The following is a 19,618-nucleotide window of genomic DNA, read 5'->3' on the forward strand; positions in this document are numbered from 1 at the left end:
TACCAGATTGCCTTCTATGAGGAGGGGAAAGGGGAAGGGAAGGATGGGGGGGTTATAAAATTCAAAACCTTCCAAAAAATAATAAGTAGAAGCTATTATTGTATATAATTGGAACACAAATAAAATATTTATATATTTTTAAATGGCCAGGATTCTTCCTGGTTTGAATAGTAATTTTCTCTATCTCTCCATCTAAATGGAGGCAGCAAAGGGGACAGTTAGGTGGCTTTTACTATGTAAGGAAATTTGAAAGGTGATTCTTGAGCTTAATAATATACCTGACCAAAAACACAATCTGTAATTATAATACTTGCCTTAGGGGTGGTGGCAATAATTACCAACTTACATTCATTTCATAATAGCCCTTTGTGATTACAAAGCACTCAGTATGCATGCTCCCGTTTGACCTACATAATGAAGGAAGGAAGTATAAGTGTTATTATCCCCATGTTATAGATGAAGAAACTGAGGTTGGGAAGGATGAAGTCATACAGTTTATAACAATGGAACTCAACCTTAAGCTCAAGTTTCTGACTACAAATCCAAGCTCTTTTTTTTCCCTAGGTTACATGCTTCTCCAAAACTTCAGGTAAAGTCAGGATATGAAGATTCCCATTCAGTCCTATCATTAGCCTTAGTGAGAAACTGACTAAGCTAGATTAAAAGTTAAGTTTTCTTAACTCAGAGGTGTGATGGCAGAAGAAGGGTCCTTATCCTCCATTTCTGGACAGGAGGTGCTATTCTTTGTCCTTTGTTCTTGAAAAGGACCATGACATCAGGGAAGGGATACCATGACATGCAACTGAATTGGATTTAAGTGAGGGATGACTGCAAATTCAGCAGCCTCTCTCTTCTTTAGTCATCTTGATCCAGTGGTCAGATATGAATCAGGATGACTGGAGAAGGGCCTGGATGCAGTGGGAGACCTTGACCTATTTAAGAAAAGGTCTTTCCCAGGTCTCAATTTGTCAAAGGCAATGCCAGTTTGGTGATTAAGGTAAGAAAGAAAAGAAGCAAAGAATGGCCTCTTGCTGAGTCAACAAAAAAATTATCAATCTGGGAGGTGGAGATGCTCGAAGTTTCTGGTCAAGACAGAAATAACTGCTATTTACATTCACCCTGAGCTCAAACTATGACCAAGTGGTTTGGCCTGAGTCCTATATTTGACCAAACAAGGAAAAACCAGAGTGATTTGGGACTTTGGTAGGTTTCAGGAATCCAAATTTGCATTCCTTTGGGAACAGCACTCACAGGGAAGCAGGAAAGGAAGGGAGGGGAGGGGAGGGGAGGGGAGAGCAGGGGAGGGAAGGAAGGGAAGAGGGAAGGAGGGAAGGATGATGTGCTGCCTAACTGGCTATAAGTGAGGCAGCTCCTACTACTCAGAGGTAATGCCATCTTAGAATAAGTTTCCATGTTCAGTGTGCACAGAAAGACACAGCTAATCCCTATATTGTCCCTTCTTTTGCCTCAGTTCTTTTGCAAAAATAACCAAAAAGGCAATTTGACATGTCTCAGACTCCCATATCAACAAAAGACTAAGAGATTAGTAAGGCTCTTTGCCCACCCCTGAAACATAACAAACAAGTCAGCACTTAAGTATTTCTTGACCCAGCATGATTGTGGATTTTCTTTGGGAAAGGGCTCCTATTCAAACACCCCATAAAGACAGAGAAATTCAACTGACTCTTCTCTCTGCCTAGGTTTATAACAATATATGGTAAAAAGTCTTTTACTAACTTGTATTGTAAATGGTTACTTAACCTTGTTTATAAAGAGTCATAGAAAAGGACTGAACAGCAACAAACTCTAAATGGGTTTTTAAACACAATAGTGATTAACAAAGTTAATGCATATCTGCCCCTGACAATTTCAAGGATTTAGGGGATAGCTTGGTGGCACAGTGGACAGAGCATCAGCCCTTGGAGTCAGGAGGACCTGAGTTCAAATGACCTCAGACAATAATTGCCTAGTTGTGTGATCTTGGGCAAGTCACTTTACCCTATTCTCTTAAATAAATTAAATTTAAAAATAAAAAAATATTTTAAAGGATTCACTTAACTTTTTTAATTGGATGAGTGTAATATCAGATTTTATGAGAAAAAAATACATCTTTAGGCTATTTCCAATCCTGCCATTGCTTCTTTTTTAAGTACTGAAGTTCCCTTTGTTGAGTGGTTTCAGTTGTGTCTAGCTCTTTGTGACCTCATTTTGGGATTTTTTTTGAGGTGTTTTTGTCATTTCCTTCTCCAAATCATTTTGTAGATGAGGAAACTGAGGCAAATTGGGTTAGGTGAGTTGACAAGGAGTACACAGTTAATGAGTGTCTTAGGTCAAATTTTAATGCATGTCTTCCTAATCCTAGGCCTAGTAGTCTCTCTACTGTGCCAACTAGCTATCCCTTAGTTCACTTGGGGAATATCAAAAAAATTAGAATTGGAAAGAAACTCAAAGATTATAAAAACAGCCACTTTATTTTACAAGTGGAAGTGTGGGTCAAGGAAATATACAAATTATACAAAAGAAAGAAATATTCAAAATATATAAAACACCTTATATGTTGTCTTATTTAAGTCTAAAATGAATTCCCTGGGAATTGGGATTTTTTTTTTTAATTTGTTAGAATTTTGGATGATTTCATCATTGTAGGAGATACCATTGAGGAACTTCCTCTAACTATGCAGATGAACACTTTTTTTACAACTTGAAATTCTAAGAGAGTTTTCTGGGTGTTGACAGGTTAGGTGAATTGCCGGGGTTTCAGAGTCAGGATACATCAGAGGTTATTTATGAACCCTTGAAGTCATGTTGAAATGCAATTCTCTTTCCATTATATCCTTTCAAGAGATGAACCATTTAAAAAGTTAATATAATAGGCCTAGCCCCCAAAGGAGATCAAAGAAAGAGAAAAGGTCCTGTATGTACAAAAAATATTAAAGCAGCTCTTTTTGTGGTAGCAAAGAACTAGAAACTAAGGGAATATCCATTAATTGGTGAATGTCTAAACAAATTATGATATATGAATGTGATAGAATGTTAGAAATGAATGATTTAAAAGCAATTTGAGAAAATTTGTAGAAAGTGAAGTGAGATGAACCAGGAAAAGTTATAACAAAAACATTGTAAAATTAATAACTTCAAAAAAACTTAAGAAATCTGATCACCTGTTCTCAATTTCCTCATCTGTAAAATGACCTGGAGAAGCAAATGGCAAACCACTCCAGGATCTTGGCAAAATGGGGTCACAAAGAGTTAGACATGACTGAAATGAATGAACAAGATCAAAATTATTGAAAACTTCATTATGTTGAAGAGTAATTTATCTTCCTAAAAATTCCACATATGGTTCCCAAATTCAACTCTCTGTGATCCACAAGAACAAGCTGAATCCTTCTTCCTTATGACAAATTTTCAAATTCCTAAAGATGGCAATCGTTCCCAGTTCTGGAGAAATATTTGGGTAGAAGGCTGACTTTCAAAAAGCATATTTATTTCCCCAAGTGGCGAGCAAATGTTTTATCTGAGGCAGGATTATGTATTTATTTAGTTTACTGGGGAAAATATTTGCTTTTAGGGTAAGTCTGCATTGCAGCTGAATTGTTTCTAAGTCTTGTCTCAGGAACAGTTGTTTGGAACCATATTTGCTCTGGATGCGTCATGATCCCCTATCCCTCTTCCCACCCAGGAATACTTTACACATAGGTGTCTCTAAGAAAAGATATTTGTTGAGTTATAATGCAGGGTTGGACAGATACAACAGGAGAGAATAGTGAGCTGCTCTTGGAATGGTTTCAAATCCAAGTTTTAAAACAAGTTCCATGTATTTTTGTACTTTTTCACAACATTTTAAGGTCTTATCCTAATAGGATTATGAACACTATGGTGTCACATTCAAGACAAGTCTTTATGCCAACTACAAGCCATGGTCAAGCAGAGAGAGAGAGAGAGAGAGAGAGAGAGAGAGAGAAACAAGGATTTTGCCCTCAAAGAGTTCATAGACTAACAGGGGAACAACTTATAAATAAACAAGCTATATATGAAATGAATTGGAAATAATCACAAATATGCACAGGATTAATTGAAAGTAATTACTAACATGAAGCACATATCAGGTTTTGACATTAGAAGTCAAAGCTAAATCCACAAAAACAGAAAACACACAAAGCAGGGTCATTTATAGCAGGTATCACCATCTGAACTATAAAGAGGAATTCCAAAGATATTCTACATTATTTTATGATTGTTGTTGTTAGCAATAATCAGGTTATCCACAACAAAGCATTCTTTTCTATCAACCCTGATATAGGCATTACAAATATTATCTCTGTTTTAAAAATGGGGAAACCAAGGTTCAGAGATTAAGTGACTTACCCGAGGTCACAAAAACACCTGTAAATTCAGGTCTTCTCACTCCAAATACAATGTTCTACCTAGTACACAATGTAAATGTATCCAATTTTCTTCAATATCTTCAAAACTGCAGATTTAACTGGTGAGGGTGTTCCTTCCACCAAGAACATTACAACCATGCCACATTATCAGTACATGGTCAGTTGAACTGCTGTAGCTAAGAAAATCATTACAAACTGGCTGACTTTCTGATTTTCTCATTGCATTAATGTCAGTTGGTCCTTGGTAGAAAAAGGAAAAAAATCCACAACATAGAAAAACCAAGATTAGACCTGAAGTTTCTCCAGCTCTAAGCCTTGATGCTCTATTGGCACAGTCTTTGAGAATATGGAACCAGCCACCTATACCACATTACTGGACATTGGGGAAGCTATCATTTCAGTAGGCTACAGTTGTTTTTTTTTTACTTGTGATGTGGGAGTCAGACTTCCACACAAGGTTCTTCCAAATCTCTCATGTCCTAATTTGTATTTCAGTTATCTATGTACATGTTTTATCTTTTGCTTTGGCACAGTACACTTCAGATGAATAGGAACTGTGACTTCCTTTGGTATCTTCCCCTTTGACTGGTACAGTACATCATAACTAGTCAATTTGTAATAAATGTTTTAAATAAAAAGTACAATGCACTTTTCAGTGGATTAGATCTTTTCAAAGTTCTTAGAGTTTTCTTTTTTTCTTCTTTCAAAATGGAATCTCTTTTTCCAGGAAAGTTTGAAAAGTTTATTAAATGTTTATATATGTGTTTGTGTGTGTGTACAGACATACATATGTATACTACATATATAATATGTATACTACATATATAATATGTGTATATCTGTATGTACATATAAATATATTTGATATATTTATATATACAAATATTTGATGGGAACATAAATGTAAATGATATTAGCTTTCCTAGCTAAAATATTTATAATATTTTTATTTAAAGTTTTAAATTCCAAATTCTATACCTCTCCACCTCCCTGAGATGGGAAGCAATCAACCTAGCTAAATTATAGAACCAATTTTCTGTTTTCTACTCAACAAACGTATGAGAAAGGAAACTGAACCTCCAAGAAGTTAGGATTTATATAGCATCTATCTATGCTAAGCACTTTACAAACAATATCTCAATTCTGGGAGACAGGGGCTACTTTTAGAGTTGAGGAAATTGGGACAAGCAGAGGCTAATGACTTGCCCTGAGTCACAAGTATTATATACCTATGATCGGATTTGAACTCAAGACTTTCTGACTCTATGACCCAGCTCTCTGAGGTGTCAGTACCTCAAAAACAGGGACTATTTTTGTCTTTGTTCCTAACACAATGTTCAGTGTTTAGCAGATGTTTAATAAATACTTACTGATCAAGTAACTTATCTGTGACCACATAGCTTATGTCTGAGGCAGTATTTCAGTTCAGAGCTAATTCTACTCACTAGATCATGTTGACTTCAGAGAGTCAGAATAATATATATTTTAAAATCCATGGCAATACTAGATGGCAACAAACTACTAACAAATTACTAACATGAAGCACATATCAGGTTTTGACATTAGAAGTCAAAGCTAAATCCACAAAAACAGAAAACACACAAAGCAGGGTCATTTATAGCAGGTATCACCATCTGAACTATAAAGAGGAATTCCAAAGATATTCTACATTATTTTATGATTGTTGTTGTTAGCAATAATCAGGTTATCCACAACAAAGCATTCTTTTCTATCAACCCTGATATAGGCATTACAAATATTATCTCTGTTTTAAAAATGGGGAAACCAAGGTTCAGAGATTAAGTGACTTACCCGAGGTCACAAAAACACCTGTAAAGCAACTTTGGGCAAGTCAACTCTGAACCTCAGTTTTCTATCAGACAATGAATCAAGAGTTGGAAAGGGAGGATGGATTAAACAAGATGATGTTGGATATCTCTCCCAGGTCTAACATCTAAGGGTCTATTATATACACTTTAAGGGAACTTTGTAGAATTTATGATTCCTAGTTCAAGAATAATATCCCAGCTCTTCTAAGACAAGAACTCCATGAGTAGGACTCATTTACAGAATAAGAAATACAAATTCAAGGGGGCGGGTGCCTATTAGAGGGAGGAAGGGTTATTAAGGGGGATCAAGGGCTTGTTGGCAGGGGAGGGGAGGGAGAAAAAAAATTGTATGAAGCTCTTTTGACAGAAGATCTCCAAAGGCCCCTTAAAAGCAATCTGAGGAAGAGTCTAATCTAGAAGAGCAAATTGGAATTTGAAGTTTGATCTTAAGGAAGATGGTGGTAAGAGAATTTTGAATGTAAATACTTAGAATGCTGGATATTGCAGAAAAAAGAATCAAAAGAAAACCCAGAAGAGAACTGCACATAACTGAAATGTCTAAAGAAGTGCATTAAATAGATCATCTGTAAGGGATTTGCAGAAGGACATGGACAAGAGTTGAGAGAAAAAAAATCAGCAGTGGATAGATTAACATTTGAACTAATGAAAGAAATAATAATAAATATTTTTAAAACATTTTAAGATTTATAAAAACAATATATAAATATAATCCAGTTTTCTTCTCACAACAATTCCATTTCTATTATTATAATTTCCTTTTTACCAATGAGAAAACTGAGACAGAGAGAGGTTAAGCGACTTGACCAGGGTGGAAAACCTGGAAAATATGAGATTGCATGCTAACTCATGGCTTCCAGACTTCACATTCAATATTCCAGACACAGTATTACAGAAATGCCACAGCAATGAGACCACATATCCCCTGAAGTATAAAGAGGACTTAGGGAAAGGTACATGAACTACTGAACTACTCTTAACCTCATTTTCTTCATCTGTAAAATAATGTCATCCTAGATAATCCTTGTATCTCTAAATCTATGAAAAAGGTGAAGATGTTTTGGTCAACCTCTTAGTCTGTACTGGGAAACAGAGAAAATTAGGTAGACTAAGTTCATCCAGACAACAGGGTGAGGAATGCTGATGAGATGCAACAAAAAAAAAATTCCTTAAAGATTCTCTACAGGGATTGGAGGTACAGGAGAGGAGGAAGAGAGGTTCTAGTTTAGGGGCCAAGAATTTGGAAGATGTGGATGAGATTCAAGCTGATGTGTGTCATCATTGGATTCTGAAGAGTTTGCCTTCAGACAGAAAGCACATGATCTCAAGTTGCTGCCATGGGAATTACTGCAGAAGTCAAAGAAACAGTGGGAGAATGAAGATTTCAAAAATGTTTAATAATAAATGAACACTAATGTTAATAAATAGTGTTATTTTTTTTAAGATTTGCAAAACAATTCACAAACATCATCTTGTTTGAACCACACAGCAAACTACAAAGAAAGTCACTGTTCTTCCCATTTTAGAAATGAAAAAACTGAAACTTAGAGAAGGGTAAGCGACTTGCTCATGGCCACACAAAGGCAGGAAGTGAAGCCAGGTCTTCCTGACTCCAACTGCCTCACACTGACTACTTCACATCCTGCCTTTCATCATCTAGGGCTAATTAATCAATTTATACTCTCTCTTCTAATCCAGGGCAATAGAGAGAGAAAACTGTGTTTGCTTGCATCAGAAGGTCTGGGCATGAAGCAGGTGTACAAATAACTACAACAAATAGCTATGACCATGCTTTTGACCCTGAAGACAAGATGAGAAAATTCACTTCCTCCCTTCTCTGAAGCAATGTTGGACTATAGGTTTGGAGCATTCATTGCAGATTCCATGGATGAATTAATTTTCTGGTACTATTTTTTCCTCTTTGTTACTAGGGATAGCTTCCTGGGTAGGGGAGCAGGAAAAATCTTATTTGAAAATGACCTCTATAGTTTTAAAAACATGAAGGAACTAAGTGATAAAGGTTCCTTCTAGCTGCCTTTATGATATATTAATGTATTACTATTAATAATGTATTACTATTAATATAACACTGCTGTTCAGTTGTGCCTGATTTTTCATGATTCCATTTAGGGTTTCTTGGCAAAGATACGGGAGTGGTTTACCATCTTTTTTTTTTTCCTTCCTCATTTTAAAGATGAGGAAACTGAGACAAACAGGATTAAGTGACTTGCCCAAAGTCACACAGCTAGTAAGAGGCTATATTTGAAGACAGGAAGATGAGTCTTTGGATTTTTAGGTCCAGTACTCAATCCTAACAATTTAACAAGAATTATACTTACAATGTACTTGTTGCATGCCAGATCCTGTTGCTAAGAGTTTTACAATTATTATCTCATTTGATCCTCAATAACCCTGGAAGGTAGGAGCTAAAAGGGAAATTGATTTAGGAAGTTTTTGAAGCCCTCCCCAACTGCCTTAAATAGGAGCCCTGAGCAAATTTACAATGAACAGTACCAACCTGATTTGTACTCTGGTTCATCTGATGCAATAGCAAAACTGAGGTTAATTGACTGCTCTGGTTAATTAGCCACATTATGCAACTCTTTTTAAAAACAGACCAAGGCTCCTGTTTTTTTTTCCTGAGGTCAGACTCCCAAATGACTCAAAAGAAGGGTTATGAACTTGAAAGGACAACAGCAAAAGCTATAAAACTACTCCCTTATCTCAGATCACTGCAGAGACTGTCATCTTCAAGTCAAAAGACTTCACATTCCCAACCACTGCTCAGCTTGTTTCTGGGTGTTCTCTGGCCCCTAATCAGGGCACATGAGATCATAGAATGATTTTCTGTTTGTTTAGGTTATGTTTTTGCAGGTCACAGTATTTTGGGCTGTTTTGCTTTTAAATTACTCTGGTAATTAAGGGAAGGGAACTGTCATCAGAAAAAAAAATTCAAGTTAACTCTTCCTTAACTGAAAGAAAAGTTAATTTTTCATTATTTTCCCATCAACAGTCTAATTCTGGCAGAGGCTGATGTACAGATGAAGACGAACTGGTTTTCTGGGAGCCTCACAAGAAAAAATAATGTGGTATAGTATAAGGAATACTGTATTTATACTTCAAGTATCTGGGCTCAAAGAGGCAGCTAGATAGTAAATAGAGAGCTGGGCCTGGAGTCAGAAAGATCTGTTCAAATCTAGCTTACTAGCTTGTGACCCTAGCAAGTTATTTAATTTCTATTTGCCTAAATCCACTGGAGAAGGAAATGGCAAACCACTCCAGTATCTTTGCTAAGAAAACCCCAAAGGCTGTACAACCCATGGGGGTTATGAAGAGTTATGCTTACTGCTACTGTCATCTCAGTCAAGTAACAAACACTGGTTTCCTTATCTCTAAAATGAAGTCTTTCTTCTAACATTCCTTTGAATTACAAAATCCAGGGGTCCATGATTCATGATGCCATCCAACTTTAAAATTAGAAGTATGAGCAGAGAAGCCTAGATTTAGAACTGTAAGAGATCTCAGAGACCATCTCCTTCATATTAAAAATGAGCAAATTTTTGACCAGAAAATTTGTAACTTATCAAAGGTCACAAAGGGGAGTGAGCATCAGCTCTGGGATTTGACTCCAGAGTCAGTGTATTTTCCTAACAGATCACAATCAGTTTTCAAAAAGTTAAATCTGCCTTAATAATGTAATTAATTAAATTTAAAATGGCTCCTGAAACATCCCAGTCTCCAGTGATATTGTAAGGATTAAAATAATATACCATAAATTACTATCAAAAAGTAAAGTACTTGTTATCATTTGAACAGATACCACCAATACAATAAAGAAATCAAATACATATAGCACATTATAGATCAAAAAGCACTTCCAATTCTATGAGATAGATAGCATAAGTATTACTGTAACCATTTTGCAGATAAACTGAGACTCAGGAAAGTTGTTACAGCTATGTAGTCTCTACAGCAGGTAAACAACAGAATCAGGATTCCAATTCCAATTCCAATGACCCACTTTACCACTCAGAGTCTATAGACCACTTCACAACCTCTGTTTAGGGTAATCAAGTGAACATCCAAGACCAAGTGGCCCTAGAACTGACCCAACTACATAGGCCTTCTGCCACAGTGGCAACCTGGGGCTAGGCTCAGTCTTCAAAGTCAGCCTAGATAAAAAGGAATCCTTCTACTGAAGGTTTAGCTTGTACTCTACTTATTATCATTTCATCAGTTCAAGTTCTAGCCTCAGGTCTAAATGTTCAGCCATAAGACCTAGCCTATTACCAATAAAGAGACTTTTAGTACTTAAAGTCCTCCTATCCCTATAGGATTTTTCCATGACTTCATACTAGAAAAATCATCCAGAAAAAGCATCTCAGTGTGAAAAACACAAGAAATAAGATACTCCAAACCACTCACTTCCATCCCCCTCCATACTCCTATAATTTAAAAAAAAACTCACCCTATACTTTTTGAATTTGATAACAATTGCTCACAGATGACAAAAACATCAACCCAATTTCTTCCAGAAAAGACTGACCAAAGTCCAGCAGCACTTACAATTGTAGGTTCGAGGTAGTGAAAGTCCAGACCGAACAGATCACCTCCCCCATTACCACCTCCACCTCCATTCTTCAACCCTTCCCACCCATAACCACAACAGCATGCTCAGCTGGCATTGATAATAACAGCTAGGGGAAAGCTGCCAGGTCTGCTTAACACCACAAGGTCCAGGGAAACCAATGCAGACTCCTAGAATAGCAGAGCCAGAAGATCTTGCAGAACTGTGATCCACTCCTGCTCACTTTACAGAGGAGGAAACTGAGGTCCATAGAGGGCTTTTTAAAACTTAAAAGTTACTATGTAAATTTCATTATCATTATTATTATTATTATTATTAAAGTTATTGTGGAAATACCTTTTCTCTACTAAGAGCCCCAAGTAGGAATAAGAAATAAAGCCATTCTTGCCTCTCTGTGAGCTTTTTTATTATTGGTTTTAAGTGTGTATGATTTAACCCTGGTCTCTCTAAGACTCCTGAGCTCAGTCCTACATGACTAACTTCCTAATTGACATTTCAAACTACATGCAAAAGAGATCTCTCAAACTCAACACTTCAAAACTTTTTCCCAAAACCTCCTGTTTCAAACTGCCATTTTTCTACCAAAGGCAACACCATCCTTCCAATCTCCTACAACCTTGGTATTATCCTTGAGTCCTTACTCTGTCTTATGCCCACATAACCAATCAGTTGCCAAATTGTGTGGTTTCTGTCTCCAATATCTCACAACTGATCATTTCTTTCCACTCACATGGCTACTCTCTTACACAAGACTTCATTTCTTCTCACTTAGATCTTCATAGAATAGAACATAATAGGAGAAAGTGGGGAAGAAGATATTTGACTTTATGATGCTTCAGAGATAATAGTAGGTAAAGGAATTAATGGACCATAAAGTTGGATGTCCTTGAAAATAGGGTTGTCTTTTGCCTTTTTATCCCCAATGTTAAGCAGAGTGCTTGGAACACAATAAATGTCTATTGACTGACTGACCCTATTCAGTGGTTATAAATGATAGATGGTTTAAATCTCATATTTAACTCTCATAGCAGAAGCTTGACAGCTTATTCAAAGATTAAGATACATTGAGGGTGCAGTGTGTGTCAAAACTAGAGACAAAGAAAAATGTGACAAAGAAAACAGGATTAGATTGACTCTGTAATATGTCCTCATTCAAGTATGAATACTCCCAATTCCCTACATGTGAAAACAGGCACATAGGTAATGAACAATGGAACCATTCCTTTCAGAGGCAGAACCAGCATCTAAGCCAAAATCACTAGGAATTTGTAATTGGGGCGGGGGGAAGTAGAACAGTATTCTATTATGATTACTAGATGTACTCAATAGAGGAATGGAGAGTTGATATGCCAGAAGTTGACAGGTTAAACTTTGAGAAACAAAGAAGAGGTCAAGGACAGAGAACAGATTTTGTTGACCCTAAGTTTGGTGTTATCATTCACAATGCCTAGTTCACTTCCACCTGTCCTTATAAACCTTTGCACAGGGTCTATAAAGACTGAAAATGTAGAGTAACCAGATATACAGGAAAGTGGATCCCAATCAGTTATTATGTGGGCCACAAGTGACTTAGCTTAGAAGTTCCCTATGGATGTTGTGGGCATACATAAATCAAACAAGCATTTATTGGCAACCTATTTTGTTTCACAATTTGGGTGGGAGAGTATAATGGGGAACAGGAGAGGCCTTATGTAGTTGATCCTTGATCTGCATCTGAATCCTCAGTAGCAGAGATGAGGAAGGAGAGCATTCCAGGCATGGGGGACAGTCAGGTCAAAGGTCCACAGAAGGGAATTAAAGCTTGATATTATCCTCAATTCTTCATTCTCACACACCCCACATATCCATTCTGCTGCCAGATGTTGTCATTTCTATCTCCTCAATATCTTTCACATTCCTTCCTTTTCTCTGTTCACACATCCTCCTCCTTGGATCAGTTTCCCATTAGCACTCACCAACCAACTATAATAGTCTCCAAATTTAATATTCCTGCCTTAATTCTCTCTTTCTATTGTACATATCTTTCTATCCCTAGCACCTAGTACAGAGCCTGATTGGTTGATAGTGGATCAAAGGATATCCCAGATCCTTCCTGAAGGCTATTCCAGTAAAATGAGCTGAAGAAATTAGCAGTGTAGACCTGACAATGGATTCATATAAGGACCTGACTAGCTAAGTTTGAGAAGCCTTAATACAGATTTGAGTATTCACAGAAATTCAGGAGATAGTTTGGCAAGGGGCAAGGATGGACTGTGATCTGTTCCTGGTGGGAGAATCTTTTGAAGTACTATAGAAGCAGAAGTCTTTACCTCATTGTTAGGTGAGGAAAAGTTGACTCCAAAGAAAGAACTTTGTAAGTTGATAGCAAATTGGTCTTTCCTTCTAAAAATAGAGTTTCAAGCACTCTAGCAAGGTTAGTCAAATAGTAGCATTAATACCACTTCAAAAGGACTTGAGGGTTGAGAGGAGAGACACAGAACAAAAACAATAAAAAAAAAAACAGTCACATAGAAGGAAGTGTTCCATCTTAGTCACCGGAACTCCAAGGTGACTATGCCCCCCCAAAAATGAAATTTTTAAAGTTCATTACATATCAATTGCAGTGGATAGAGAACACTGGACTTTGAATCAGGAAGGCTCTTCTTCTTGGATTTAACTAAGACCTGAGATATCTGCTAGCTGTATGACCCTGGACAATTGCCTTAATCTTGTTTCCCGAAGTTCTTCATCTATAAAATGAACTGGAGAAGCAAATGGCAAACTACTTCAGTATCCTTGCCAAAATAAAATCTCTTAAAAGGGGTCACAGAGAGTTGGATATGACTAGAATGACTCAACAACAACATCCACATGTATCAAAATGCTAACAATTTTGGGTCTGTGGAAGTGTTAATGCATTATCTTATTAACCCTCACAGTAGCCCTGTGAGATATGTATTATTCTCTTATTTTCATTTTACAAAAAAGAAAATGGAACCTGAGAAAGGTTATGTGATGTATCCATCCCAAGAAGACTCCAGAAATGGAATTTTGAACTCAGATCTTTCTTAACCCCAAGATCATTGATCTTTCTGTTACATCATGGTACTCTCTCCAAGAATTTCCACCTCCTTTCCTTATTCTTTTGGAATTGTTCTACTGGATCCAGTCTGACTCCTCAAACTGGCCTTTCATAGGGTCTTATATAGAGGAAAGTATAAAAGAAGCTTTACTTGCCAGTTTTCTCAGGTCATATTTCTAGACTCGCAAGACTTTCAGCTCTTAGAATTATTATACCAGTTGGTGGTTTAGTGTAACCACTAGATTTTTCCTGACAAAGTTATACTTAAACCATCCCTTCCCAGTATGAGTTCCTTAGTTACTCTCTAAGTAACTAAGTAAGAGTTATTCTCAGTAATTGTCTCAGTTACTCTCTAAGGAGGTTTATATTTTGAAATTCCATCAGGGTAAGTACTCCCTCCAATGACACTGGTTTCCATTCCTCACTTGAGCTTATTACCATAGATTCATATATTGAGAGCTAGACAGGACCATAAGAGGCCAATTGATTATTCATTCAGCTTGTACTTTCTAAGTGCTTCCTAAGTATGGAGCTGTGGACTAGGTTCACAAAGATACAAAGACAAATTAAAAGATCTCTGCCCTGAAAGATGTTACTTTCTACTAGGAAGACACAACATCTAGCCATATTGAAGGCATGAAAGATTACTAACTAGGAAAATCAGCAAAATGACTTGTGAGAAATAGCCTTTAGTTGCCCTAAAGGGAAAATAAAGATACTAAGAAACAAGGTAAGGAATTTCTTTCAGACACGCAGGTTTATGTACATGTATACATGAAATCTGGGCAAGTATAAATGGAATATGAGTTTGAGACTAGTGAGTATGTCAATTCAACTTGGACCATAGCATGCCTAAAGAGGAATACAGGGAAATGTCTGGAAAGTCAGCCTAAAACCAGACTATAATTAATTCTAGAGGTAACAGGGAGCCATTGTAGTTTTTTAAGTAGGACATTAATAGGATTAAGCCTGTGCTTTATGAAGATTATGTTGGCTGGTACAACTCTAGGAAGATTGGACTGGAAAGGGTAGGGAGAACACTTATAGAAGAAAATTCCTAGAGTTATCCAGGTGGTAAGTGACAAAGGTTTGAACTAGAATGGTGGCTATAAGAATGTAAAGAAGAGGGCAGAGAGAGGAGATGGGGGTAGAATATATACAAGACTTGGTCATCGATAAGCTATAAGGAGTGAGGAAGAAGGATGAGTCTAAGTTGACTTTAAGGTTGCAACCAGAAGGATGGTAAAGCCGTCCACAGAAATAGGGAAATTTGGAGGACTGATGGAATATAGCACAAATGAGATAATGAATGCATTGATCAACAAGGTGCACTTCACTTCTGTTATCTGATCTGAACCAGACCTTCACTGAAACAAGGCAATCCCATTCACTGCAACGAAACAATCTCCTACCAAGTTGTTATGTTATCTCACTCCTCACAGTGACTGTTCTAAATCTTTTATTCTTCAAGTCATCCAAATTCTTAATTGAGGCCTGCGCTTTATATTCTTTTGAGAAAATAAAGGTTCTCCAAAATTCCTTTCCTCTTCTTCCTTTCTTTACATCTCAAGATTCCTTAACTTTAGTCCCCCACTCTCTTCTGCTTTCCTTTAGCCTCTGATAAAATGATGTTTCTCCTTGACTCTTGATCCCATCCTTTTCCAAGATTCCTCATAATCAGCTTTTAAGCCCTTCCTTATGCACTGGTTCCTGCTATAATCTCTACAAAATATGCTGTCCTTGAAAAACCTTCCATGGAAACTACCATTCAGTTCCTACTAGTACCTATCACAATTTCTAGCACATCATACTTACTTAATCAATGCTTGATTATTATTCTAAGTCCTCAGAGAGGAATAAAATCTTAAGAGTTTGATTTGGGACATTTCATTTAAAAACAAACAAACCTTACCAAGTTTTTCTGGTTTCTCCACAGGCTTAAAGTTTTTTCTTTATTAAACAGTAACTTTATTATGATTTTCTGGCAACATATATTTAATTTAATAACATTTAAATAACAGCAAAAAACATTTTTGATTGAAAACTTCTTCTTGAAGTCTTTTTATTTCAATACTTAATACCTTCCCTCTAAAACTATTAATCAGAGGCTTTCAAAAGCACCCCACATGACATGGTAACCTCAGCAGCAATTCTATACTTCTTCCTAAAGCAAAACTAAAATAGCACAGGAAACTAGTGATGAGGTAGGCCATCAAGACTTGCACAAAAACCAAAAAAGATCAATACTCAGATTTTTTTGTTTGTAGTTCACTTACTGACAGGCTGTGAAAGCTGGAGAAAGTAACCCAGCTTTTCCAATTTCTATGTCCTCAAAATATAAAAATTAATATAGATATTATAAATATCATTTTAGAATAAAATATAAAAAATGAGCAAGCAATACTATCCAGATCCTGCTCTGTCCAAATCTGATATGCAACCTTGAATATATTACAATTTCTTTGGACTTCAATTTCACCTTTATAAAATGAGGGAGTTGATGTTTTAAGCCATACAAAGGACTTACACTGTGTATCCACATGGGTACTCTATGTAGATACTGATTTCATTTCAGTGACTTGTTAAGATAATTCCTAGAGAGCTGCTTGAGGACCATAGCAGTTAAATGGTTTGTCCAGAGTCACTCACCTAGTATCAGAGGAAGGATTTGAACCAGGGCTTCCTTTCCCAATCCTATTTAGTAAACAAAATTGCCACTCAAGCTGATAATCAATATGTGTTATCTATATTCTAAAGGTGACCTTTATGGTGTTTTAAAGTTTGCAGAAGTCTTTACATATACATGATTTCATTTGGTCTCCATGACCACCCCATGAGGTAGATGTTATAGGGACTAATGTCCCCCATTTTAAAGGAGATGAAACTGAGGGGTTAAGAAAGATTAAGTCAATTGCTCATAATCTTAGAGCTTCAGTCAGAGATGGGATCTGAATCCAGTCCAAATCTAATACTCTATTCACTGTCCCAATTATCCCAGGTTTAGCCTGGTTTGTCAATGGAATAGAAAGTTGAATTATTGTGTAATATGAAGTGGAAATTGCAAGGAAAAACTAAATTCAGGGAGGACAAAGTCTCCAGTCAAACAAGACCATCTGATTCTTTTCTTCTTTAACCTCGGAAGCAAGCAGGGACATTAAATCATATTATCTCTTGTAATAAAAACCAGACGTGCCCTTACATGCTGCATTTGGGAAACTATTTGAATAACCAAAAAGTCTATCATCAGCAAACTCCACACAATAGTAAGGCCTCTCAAAACTCTCTCAGTCCCATTCAGGTCTGCCTTTCCTAACAAAAGGGTGGTGTCTGGTGGTAGCAGAGTGGTGATGCCCATACTGATTTCCATATATAATTCTGTAGATCAGTGTATCATTAGGCAACAATTCATACTCTCAGCAAATATTTAATGAGCATGCATAAGGCTACACAGATTGAGAGAAGCCCCTAAGACAACACTGGGAATCATTCAGAAGTCAAGGATTAGGATGGTAAACAGAAAATCTTTTCACTTGAACTAGGGACATTCCCTAGATGCACCTCCACCTTCAACATATACATGGTTTTTTACCTGGAGTTCCAATGGTGTTGATTCAGGGAGGAAATTCAGGAGTAAAGTAGAGGATGCAAAAAATGACCCCAAACAGAGGACTGGATAACCTTCCTATGTGATCATTCATACACTGGTCTCAAGTCCTAAGTCTCTTATACAATCAGTCTGCAGACTCCTTCTGGTCCCTAAGCAAATGAGGAAAAAAATCTGCCTTTCCCCTAAAGGTACACATCCTTTTCTGGTATTACATCCCTTGTTAAGTTTCTTCCCCTTCAAGGGGAAGTTTAAGCTAATTGCATCTTGAAAAAAAATGTTGAGGAGTGTGGTGGGAGCAGGCATTGTGTTATTTTGCAGTGAACTCACACTCATTTAGAATGACCCAATGTGAGACTCAAAGGAAGGGGCCGCTGAACACCCACCTTTTCAAGCTTTAGAGTACAAGTTACTAATAATATGTCTTCTCTGGCTCAAGGTTAGGGCTAATTTCCCTCAGCACCAGTGGCTCAGCTATTGAAAGGTAGCCTTAATTCATCCATCCTTCTTCAGAGCCTCAAGTGGTTCTGCTTGTCTGAAGATTGCAGCTGAGTCTTTAAACCACAGAGCTCCTTTGAATTAGTCAGGAGACCTAAAGCATGATTCATGGCGATCATGCCACCCCCTAATCTGTCTTTCCATCAGTGCGGTGAGGACTAGATGTATGGGACCTATGCTGCATTCTTAAAGACGTACCACTCAATTTGATTTCATTGTTGGCATTTTTGTTGCTGTTGTTGCTTTAAAATGTTCAAGACAGTGGCCCCCAACTCTTTGGAGTTTAGGTAAAATGGAGAAAGGCACTTATTAAATTTCTGCTAATGGGCCCTAAATCTTTTGGACTCTCAAACTGCCGGTTTTCTACACTAAAAATGGTCAAATCCCCCTAGAACCCAGAGCATTTGTCAAGGCAAGAACCATATTCCTGCACCAACTCTGCCACTTTCCTTATAACTCTGTTTCCCCGGGGGCAAAACTTTGAATTTCTCGGGGTTTCCTCAGTAAAATAAAGGGGGTTTGGACTAGAAACTTTCGGTGGTTCCAGGGAGATGTAGGCGTTGAGAAAACACTTGAATTCTCCAATAAATGCCCATTTTCCAAAACGAAATGTCCCATTTCTCCACCCTTTCTCTCTGCACTAGAGAACTCGGTAAAAAGGGATTTTACTCTTTTTTTTTTCATTTTGCACTAGCGCCAAACAGGTCTACATAAAGAAGCAGCCTTGCTTATAGTCCCAGCGTCCCTCCTCAAAAACCTGGGGAGGAGTCAGGGTGCTAGAAAGGACCTTCAAGTGCAATCCCTGATTTTACAGGTGAGGAAACTGAGGCCCAGAGCTCACCTTGGGGGCGGTCCCCGGCTCCATGCCGCCGCCTCAACTCCTGGGGGAAAGGGAAACAGTCGCGGCTTCCCATCCCTTTGCAGTCTTTCCACCGAATACACCCTACGGCGCCCCCTCCCCTCAAGCTCCGGCCCCCTCCCCCGCGTGCCGTCATCTGCCCAAGCTCCGGCGCCCCAAAGCCTGGTCGCCCCAAGCCGGCGGCACCCCGGCGGCCGAGAGAGCATTTACCTGCGTCTGGGCTCGGCCGCGCTCGTGCCGCCGCTCCCCGGGCGGTTGCCGCGGCGCCCTGTCCCCAGCGGCTCTCCCAGGGGCGCTGTCCCCGGCCCAGGTGCGGCCCGGGTCTAGGCAGGCAGAGCCGGGAAGGTGTGAGGCGCTCCCGGAGCTGAGCCTGGAGCGCCGGCTGGGCACCAATTAGCAGCGGCTCCCAGGACTCGCCCCGCCTGGTCCCACCCTCTCTGAACTTTCTCCTCTCCCTGGTCTCCGGCTCTCAGGGGCTCAGCCCTTGCCCTCCCTCTTCCTTTCTCTCTAGGGCTTCTCTTTGCAGTCTTCTCTGCATCCTTCCCCTTGGTTCTCGGGTTCATCCCGCTCGCTCTCTTCCTGCTGCTCCGCTTTTTGCTCCTAATTTCCCAGCTCCTGTCCTTTTTTTCCCCCCTATTTCCTTTCTCTGGGGCTTCTCAGCTCCATCTCGCCTTCTTTTCCCTTTCTCTGGGTCGTTCTTTCCCTGCATTCTTCATCCACTCCTAGTCCTTCTTTTCTGAGTTTCATAGGACAGGCTCCAATCTCCAAGTTTC

The 19,618-nt window shown here is 38.3% G+C and overlaps 1 protein-coding gene across 9 annotated transcripts in view; it reads right to left on the reverse strand.

The window, feature by feature from the left end:
* The window catches only part of SYTL2 (synaptotagmin like 2), a 137,438-nt gene extending 118,202 nt beyond the window's left edge, over window positions 1-19,236 (reverse strand). For 3 of the 9 annotated variants that reach the window (XM_074217036.1, XM_074217032.1, XM_074217035.1), the window contains exon 1: window positions 19,056-19,235. The gene's annotated coding sequence lies outside the window, so the exon portion shown is untranslated. Of the gene's footprint in view, window positions 1-19,055 lie in introns of all 9 variants that reach the window. The other 6 variants (XM_074217041.1, XM_074217040.1, XM_074217039.1 and 3 more) reach the window with 3 other exon arrangements.
* Between the last annotated feature and the right edge of the window lie 382 nt (window positions 19,237-19,618).

This window comes from Macrotis lagotis, chromosome 1 (assembly GCF_037893015.1).
Source record: "Macrotis lagotis isolate mMagLag1 chromosome 1, bilby.v1.9.chrom.fasta, whole genome shotgun sequence".
In the NCBI taxonomy this organism is placed as follows: domain Eukaryota; kingdom Metazoa; phylum Chordata; class Mammalia; order Peramelemorphia; family Peramelidae; genus Macrotis; species Macrotis lagotis.